Source organism: Fukomys damarensis, unplaced genomic scaffold (genome assembly GCF_012274545.1).
Source record: "Fukomys damarensis isolate Sample0158 unplaced genomic scaffold, DMR_v1.0_HiC HiC_scaffold_30, whole genome shotgun sequence".
NCBI lineage: Eukaryota > Metazoa > Chordata > Mammalia > Rodentia > Bathyergidae > Fukomys > Fukomys damarensis.
Genome location: NW_022900942.1, coordinates 1,700,692 through 1,708,432, shown reverse-complemented (window position 1 = coordinate 1,708,432; position 7,741 = coordinate 1,700,692).

The window sequence follows — 7,741 nt, the reverse complement described above, 5'->3', positions numbered from 1 at the left end:
TGGAAAATATGTCTTCTTCAAATAAATAGACATTTATAAGTGAGAGTCTTTTTTGAAATATGATATTTTAAGGTAATAACCATACACTAAACTAAGATCATTAAATGACTTTTATTTACCAGTCTTACCATTCACTCACACACAGTAAATTAAAAGATTAAAGGGAAATTTTAAGAGTAGCATAAGTAGCATAAGAGTAGCATGAGAAAGGTGTAACCCCAGTTGCTGTGATTCCTGAAAAATTGCTAAAATAATTTAATAATCAATAACCAGTCAAGGAATATGAAGGAATGATGTATTTGGCCACAAGTGATTTTGTGACAGGAACACAAAGGTGGTTAATTCTCTGCAGAATCACATCACTCCTTGCTGAAAATACACCAGGGTTCAGCTCAAATACTAGCTTTGCAGTGCAGCTCCCCCCTCGCTTTTTCTGCACAATGGCAACACTTGAACATCCGCTTCACCTACTTCCACCTACATCCATAGTGTTCATCTGAAGTTAATGGTCTGCACTTTTCTGATAGCATCAGATCAGGCCAACAGGGAAGGGGACCTGCAAGCAGAAATTGTCACGCACATGTTTATTTCACTAGTACTGGTACCCATATCAGTGCCTGGAAAAGCAATAGAATGGAAACAGGATTAGCAAAGGCAGCCTGAACTGTGATGCTCTCTCAGTGTTACTGTGATTGATCTGCCAAGGAATTGTGCACAAGGCCTGAATCTTTGTTCTTTTCCTGAGATATGGCATGTGGGCCAGGTCCTTAATACCTGTACTGATAAGTCTTTGATTGCAATCTTAAAAAAGAAGGTATGGCCTGAAGTAGAATGTGTCTCGTCTCCTGAGGAAGTCCTGGAAAAGGGCTCTCTGTCAGCAGTCTGACCAGAACTGAGGTGAAAACTTCCTCCCTCATGATAGCATAGCCAAGTCACACTTCATAGCAACCACCATACTTATCTCTCTTTTGTGCTTTCTTACAAATAAATGCACCCTAAATGCATGGGTTTCCAGTAGTTTGTGAATGGCTTCATGGCCATTATCTACAAACAAGGAATGGCAATGTTGTGTGTTCAGTTTTTGTGGGATCACAATTCCTCTCCCCTTGTCACTATAGTTCTCATAGCACATCATAGTTTCCTCAATATTTACCTTTCTTCTTGATTGACTGTTTTCTACTCATGGACAAAATATTTCTGAGTCACCTGAGGATGCAGTAACATAATACAACATTCTAGGTACGTAAATTGTACATGTTTATTTCACACATTTATGGATACAAAGTTCAAGATCAAGATTGGACAGGGATGGACTCAGTGGTTCCATCACTTGCTACACAAGCTCAAGGCAGCAAGTTCGCTCCCTGGTAAAAAAAACAACAACAACAAAAAGAACGAAGAAGATGCAGACCCCGATGAAGTCCCAGTTTGTGCTTGCACATCGCCATGTCTTTCTTGCATCTTATTTTGGCAGAGAGAAGAATCCTGGTGTTTCCTCCTTTCCAGACACTAATCCTACCCTGTGCTCCACTCTGTGACCCCATATAAACCTCATTACTTTAACAAGTCCTTTCTGCCAATACGATCACATGTGCAGCAATGCTTCCATATATGAGTGTGATGCGAATGTAACATAACAATGCTCCTGAAGCATAGATATTTTCATCTATTTATGTATTTGTCACCTAGAACATGAACTAGAGTTAGTGTTGTCAGTCATTTAAAGAAAATAGTATCTCTATCCTAATCTTCATAGTAAACACAGTGAAAAAAATGTAGTAAACACACAAACTATTAAAGAAAGAAATCAGGGATGAATGTGTGACTCATTGGTAGAGAACTTGCCTAGCTCATTCAAGGAATTGAGTTAACTCTCGGCAAGGCCAAAGTAAGGGAAAAAGTGAAAAATCAAATATGCTACCAGATAAATTAACTTATATTCAAAGGAAGACAGTAGGAAAAGAAGTACACGAATGATCCATAAAACAGTCATGAAAAAATGTAAATACTTACATATCAATAATCACTTTGAGGTAAATTAATTGATTGACATTTTATGATATTTTTCTAAGATATTTTGAATAGGTGAGAAAAATGAATAAAATAGTTGATAAAAATAAAATGAGTATAAAATAAAAAAATAAAATGATAAAAATAGTAAAGTGAGAATTGAGAAAACTACCTCAATTTAATAAAGGTATATGAGGTGTGACAGAAAAAACATGATGCAGGTTTACCCAAAAATTTTATATATCTCACTCTTGCACTAATGACATTAAATTAAACATATATTACAGTAAAAGCTACATCACCATTAATTTCTCTCAAAATATTCCCCCTTTCTTTGAACACATGCATCCCATCATTCTCTCTTTCAGAAGCTGTTCTGGAAGTCCTTGTGAGTGTCTCAGTTACATTGTTGTGACTGTCTTAATGTTCCAAACTCATTTTAAATATGATTTGTGGAAGAGCCAGAAGTCACATGATGTCAAATCTGGTGAATAAATTTTAGGAGGACACAGTAATGTTTTTACAAGCTTGCCTTTCTATTGGATGGCATGAAGTAATGACATTCATCACATTTTTAACACACTTCAGAAGCTCACTCATAAGAAAGGACTTGCAGAACTGCTGTAGAAATTGGCAAGAATGATGGGTTGAGTGTCCAAAGTGCTGGAAAATACTTTGAGAAAGATTAATGGTAATTTATCCTTCACTGTAATAAATTTTATTAAAACACTTGTCATGTATTTTGATCACTTGACATATTCAATGGTTAAATATTCAGAGAATCTCCCTTAAAATTAAGGACATGGGAACACAACATGAATGGATGGGTGTAACTTAGAAAAATATTAATTTAAAACACAGGAAATTCAAGAAAGGGAGAGTAATATATCCTGATTCCACAATCACTCTGAAATAAGGGACTTGTAGATCAAGCAAAGTATAGACATAGGACTTTATAAAATGTCTAAGCAGCCACAGTGTTGCTTGTGGGATCACTGCCTGCATGTGCAGCAAGAAATTGCCTTTCTGAAAGTTCCCCAAAATTGGATGTACTGCAGAAGTGTGACAAATTCAAGCCACACAGGAAATATATTTTAATGTAAGACCCTCATCTCTTTTGCCTTTCTTCAAACAAAGGGTGCTGCAACATGGCAGCCAATTTCACCAGCACACAGAAGTATAAGTGCCCAGGAAGCCTGTCTATCCCTGAAGGCCACCAGCAGTTTTTACTTTTTTCTATCCTGTACCATAGCAGCTAACCAGAACCTGTAGTGACAACAAATTAAGGGACCCCAGAGGTGAAAGCAGTGAAATGAACAGCACCACACCTCCTTCCCTGCTCCCAGAGGTGTGAGAGAGAAAGAGAAACAGAATTTAAGCAGCCTTGAGTCTGAGCAGAGAAATGAGTGAGATGTCAGCACTTCCCCAGTCCTTCTCCCAGCTGCACAGAGAGGAGAGAGAAGTGTGACCCATGTAGCCTTCAGCTGTCTCCACAGCAGCAGCAGGGGCTGTAAGTTGGCTGGCAGCACCCCTCCAAACACTCTGCTCCCAGTGGAGAGGAGAGCGATGTGCAGGCCAGTGGAGTGGAACACAGTAGGCTGTGCAAGAGCTGAAACCAACTGTACAAAAGTCTGAGAGTATCCCCGGGCTGGGCTGTCTCTATCTGAGGGAACCACAGACACTGGGAAAGGAATGCAGAGACAAATAGGGTAAGGAAATATGGTCAGGTCTCCAAGGGACACCTAGAAAGATGCTGGCTGAAAACTCTGACCACACACCCAGCAGTATTCATACTGCAGACTTGGCAGAGTAACCCAGGAAAGAAATGGGTTCTGATGTGAACACTACCACAGAAATGAGGACACTGGAGAAATGCTGTTTTTTGTTTGTTTGTTTTTGTTGTTATTGTTTTGGGTGTTTTCTTCTTTTTGTTTGTTTTACTTTTCTGAATGTCTCATGCTGTATACTGCTGTTTTGTCTTGTTCACTTTTTCTCACACTTCTCAATGTTCTTTCTTAGGTTTTCATGTGAAATACCAATGTCTCCAGTCTTTTTGGTTCACTTCAGTATTCTGCTTTCTCCTTCATTCTTTTTCTGCTGTCTTCTACTACAGTTTTCCAGAGTTCAGGGATCATTCTTTGTCCTTCTGCTATGCTCATACTGTATTTGTTTTCATTTATCTCTCTGTCTTTTCCCTTATCACTCTTAAATCTCTTCCTGACATACCTACACAGGGTAAAAGTCTCTCTATAAAGGGAAATGTACAGCATACAAGTTCTTGGTTTATGTTGGATTTTATTATATAACTGTAGTCCTTGCTTCTATGGTTAAAGGTACCAGATTAGTAATAACTACAGTTGGTCAGTTTCTGAGCTGAATTACATGCTATTGATATTGATAACTGTACTACTTTAGCCAAGATGTTGCACCAGTCATTATCAGTTGTTCTCCCTTGTATGAGAACATTGATTTTTCTGGGTTCATAATCATTACCGTATTCCAGTACAAAAGAACTAGGTGCCAAGCCAAATAGATAACAACTTCTCATCCCTAATAAATTGAAAATGTTGAATCTTGGGATGGACACAAATGCCAAGAGCCAGCTAAACTTAGAAGACATATCTAAGGAATAGATGTTTCCTAGAGAAACATAGATACTAGAGATAAGGCTACCTACCATAAGCAATTTACAAGCATCAACATAGAAAATGAATTACATTGAAATATAAAATGACCTCCTCCAAGACCATGGCAACTGGGCTGGGGATTTAGCTCAGTGGTTCCACTGCCTGCCTTGCAAGCACAAGGACCGAAGTTCAATCCCTGGTACCAAAAAAAATAAATAAATAAAATAAAACCAAAAAAAAAAAAAAGACCATGGAAACCCCAGTTTAAGGGCCTGGGATTTAGCTCAGGAGTTCAGTGGCCTGCCTTGCAAGCGCAAGGACCTGAGTTCAATTCCAAGTAAAAAAAAATTAGATAGATAGATAGATAGATAGATAGATAGATAGAGAGATTGAAGCAAAATGTAAACCCTGACCTTCAGCCCACCCACGGCAACTCCAGGGGACAAAAGAAAGAGAAAATCCAAAGCCATCAACTTGAAATTTCTGAAATGGTAGCATCAGAACTAAGAAAAGACAGATTAATAAAGCTATAGAGAAAATCTGATCAGAAATGCCTCTCAGGTAAAAAAATATGATAATCATATTTAATGACTTGCTCAGCAAATCTAGGGTACATATCAGAAAAACAATCGAGGATCTTAAGAAAATGATGGAAATCATGATGGCACAAAAGAACAAAATGGAATCCGCAAAACACATTCAAAGAGCTATCCCAGAGAATATAAATTCCACTGAAGCTGCAGATAGCAGAAAGAAGTAGGTAAGGACAGAATATCACAATTAGAAGACAGAATTGTGATTAGCAAGTGCAAAAGAAAATTTCTTAAAAATAACAAGTGTTTACAGAAAATTAGACTAACAGCTGCAAGATGAGGCAAAGAGGAACAAAAAAAGATTTTTTGGAGTCAGTGAATACACAGGAGACTGTGCAAATGACAAAAAAAATGTTAACAGAAACAATGGCAGAAAACTTCTCAAATATAGAAAAATACTTTGACATAAACATAAACGAGGCATACAGAACTCCAATTAACCATGACTAAAATATGTCTATCCCAAGGCATATAATAAACAAGATTCTAGAAATTCAACACAATACCAGAATATTCAAAGCTGTTAAAGAAAGGAAAAATCACCTCTAAAGAAAGACTATCAGAATCACCGGAGAATTCTCTTTTTTTTTTTTTTCCTTTGGTACCAGGGATTGAGCTTAGGTCCTTGCGCTTGCAAGGCAGGCCACCAAACCACTGAGCTAAATGCCCTGCCCTCACAAGAGAATTCTCAATAGAAACCTCTAAGTCAAGGAGAGCTTAGAGTGAAATATTTCTAATGCAAAAAAATAAAAATAAAAACAAAGCTACCTCCAACAAAAATTGATTTACACAACAAAACTATTTTTCAGAATCAATGTAGAAATAAGATACTTCCATGAAAAAGAAAAAAACCTAATAAATTTATGACCAAACAAACTATCTCTACATGGGTGCTGAAATGTGATTTCATTTCAAAGGAGATAATAAAAACCACAATTCAAAGAACATAAATAGAAAAAAGATCTTTCAGGCTGGGTGAGCAATTAAAGGGGAAAGACAGGTAACCAACAGTAGGAAAATAAATTGACAAGTATAAACCAATATGTATCATTGAAAAACATCAATATAAATGTCCTCACCTCACCAATTCAAAGACATAGACTGACAGAATGGATTGAGAAACAAGATCTAACTATTTGCTTTATATAGGAAACACATTTAACACAAAAACAAATTCATAGACTGAATGCCAAAGTATGGAAGACAACACCTCTTGAGACAAACTTCTAGAAAAAAGCACTGATAGCTATTTTATTTGCAGGCAAAGTGAACTTCAAGCCAAGACTGAGCAAAAGAGGCAAAAAAGGTCATTACATATTTGGTAATGGCAAACTCCAAGAGGAAAAGATAACACTCATAAATATATATACACTAAATCCCAGCATATACAACTTTATAAAAAAAAATAAAAGACATAACAAATCCCATAAACACTAGCACAATCATAATGAGAGAAATCAATAACCCACTCTTACAAATAGACAGATCAACTAAGAAAAAAAATCAACATAGAAATATTAGAACTGAACCAAATATGTGAACATATGTTCTTATTAGATGCATAGGGATTGTTCCACCACACAATATCACAATACATTCTTCTCCCTTACCCATGGTAAGTTCTCCAATATAGATCATATTCCAGCAAATAACACACTTAATTAAATTTAAAAGAGTTAAAATTATCCCACTCATGTTATGTGGCCATCATCGAAACTGTAAATCAATGGCAAAAGAAATCACAAGAACTTCATAAACATATGGAAATTAAACCACACCCTTCAGAACAACCAATGGGTCATAGATGAAATTAAACAAGAAATCAGACAGGGTATGCAATTAAATTATAAGACTGATAAAACTTATGGGAGGCAATGTATTCAGTCCTCTGTGGGAAACATATAGAAGTGAACTCTCACATCAAGAAAATAAGATAGGTTAAAATAACCTGATATTAAACTTCAAAATTTTAGAAAGAAAAAAAAAGAATGAGTCAAGCTAAGAGTCATATGAAGGTGGATATTATAAAGACCAGAGGAGAAATTAATGCAATTGACACTACAAAAACAATATAAAGAATCAGTGAATTGAATAATTTTTGAAAGATTAAATGAAATTGACACTTAGAAAAAAAAGACACAAAGAAAAAAAAGACACAAATCCATGCAGATAAGACTGAAAGGAGTGGAACCACAAAGTATTCTACAGAAATCCAGAAAATTATAAATACCTACTGAGGTAATTTAAAACTCACAAAGTGAAGCCAGTGTCCTAATGGATTCACTGCTGAATTCTCCAAGAAATTTAGAGGAAGTATAATGCCAATATTCTTCAAACAGTTTACTGAAATTGAAAGAGAAGCAATACTCCCCAAATAACTCCTGGCAACAAGCATTATCATATACTGAAATCAGAAAATGATCCAACCAAAAAAGTGAACTATAGTGACAGGAATTCAGCTCAGTGACACTACTTCTGCCTGGAAAATGGAAGATCCTGATCCTGATTTCG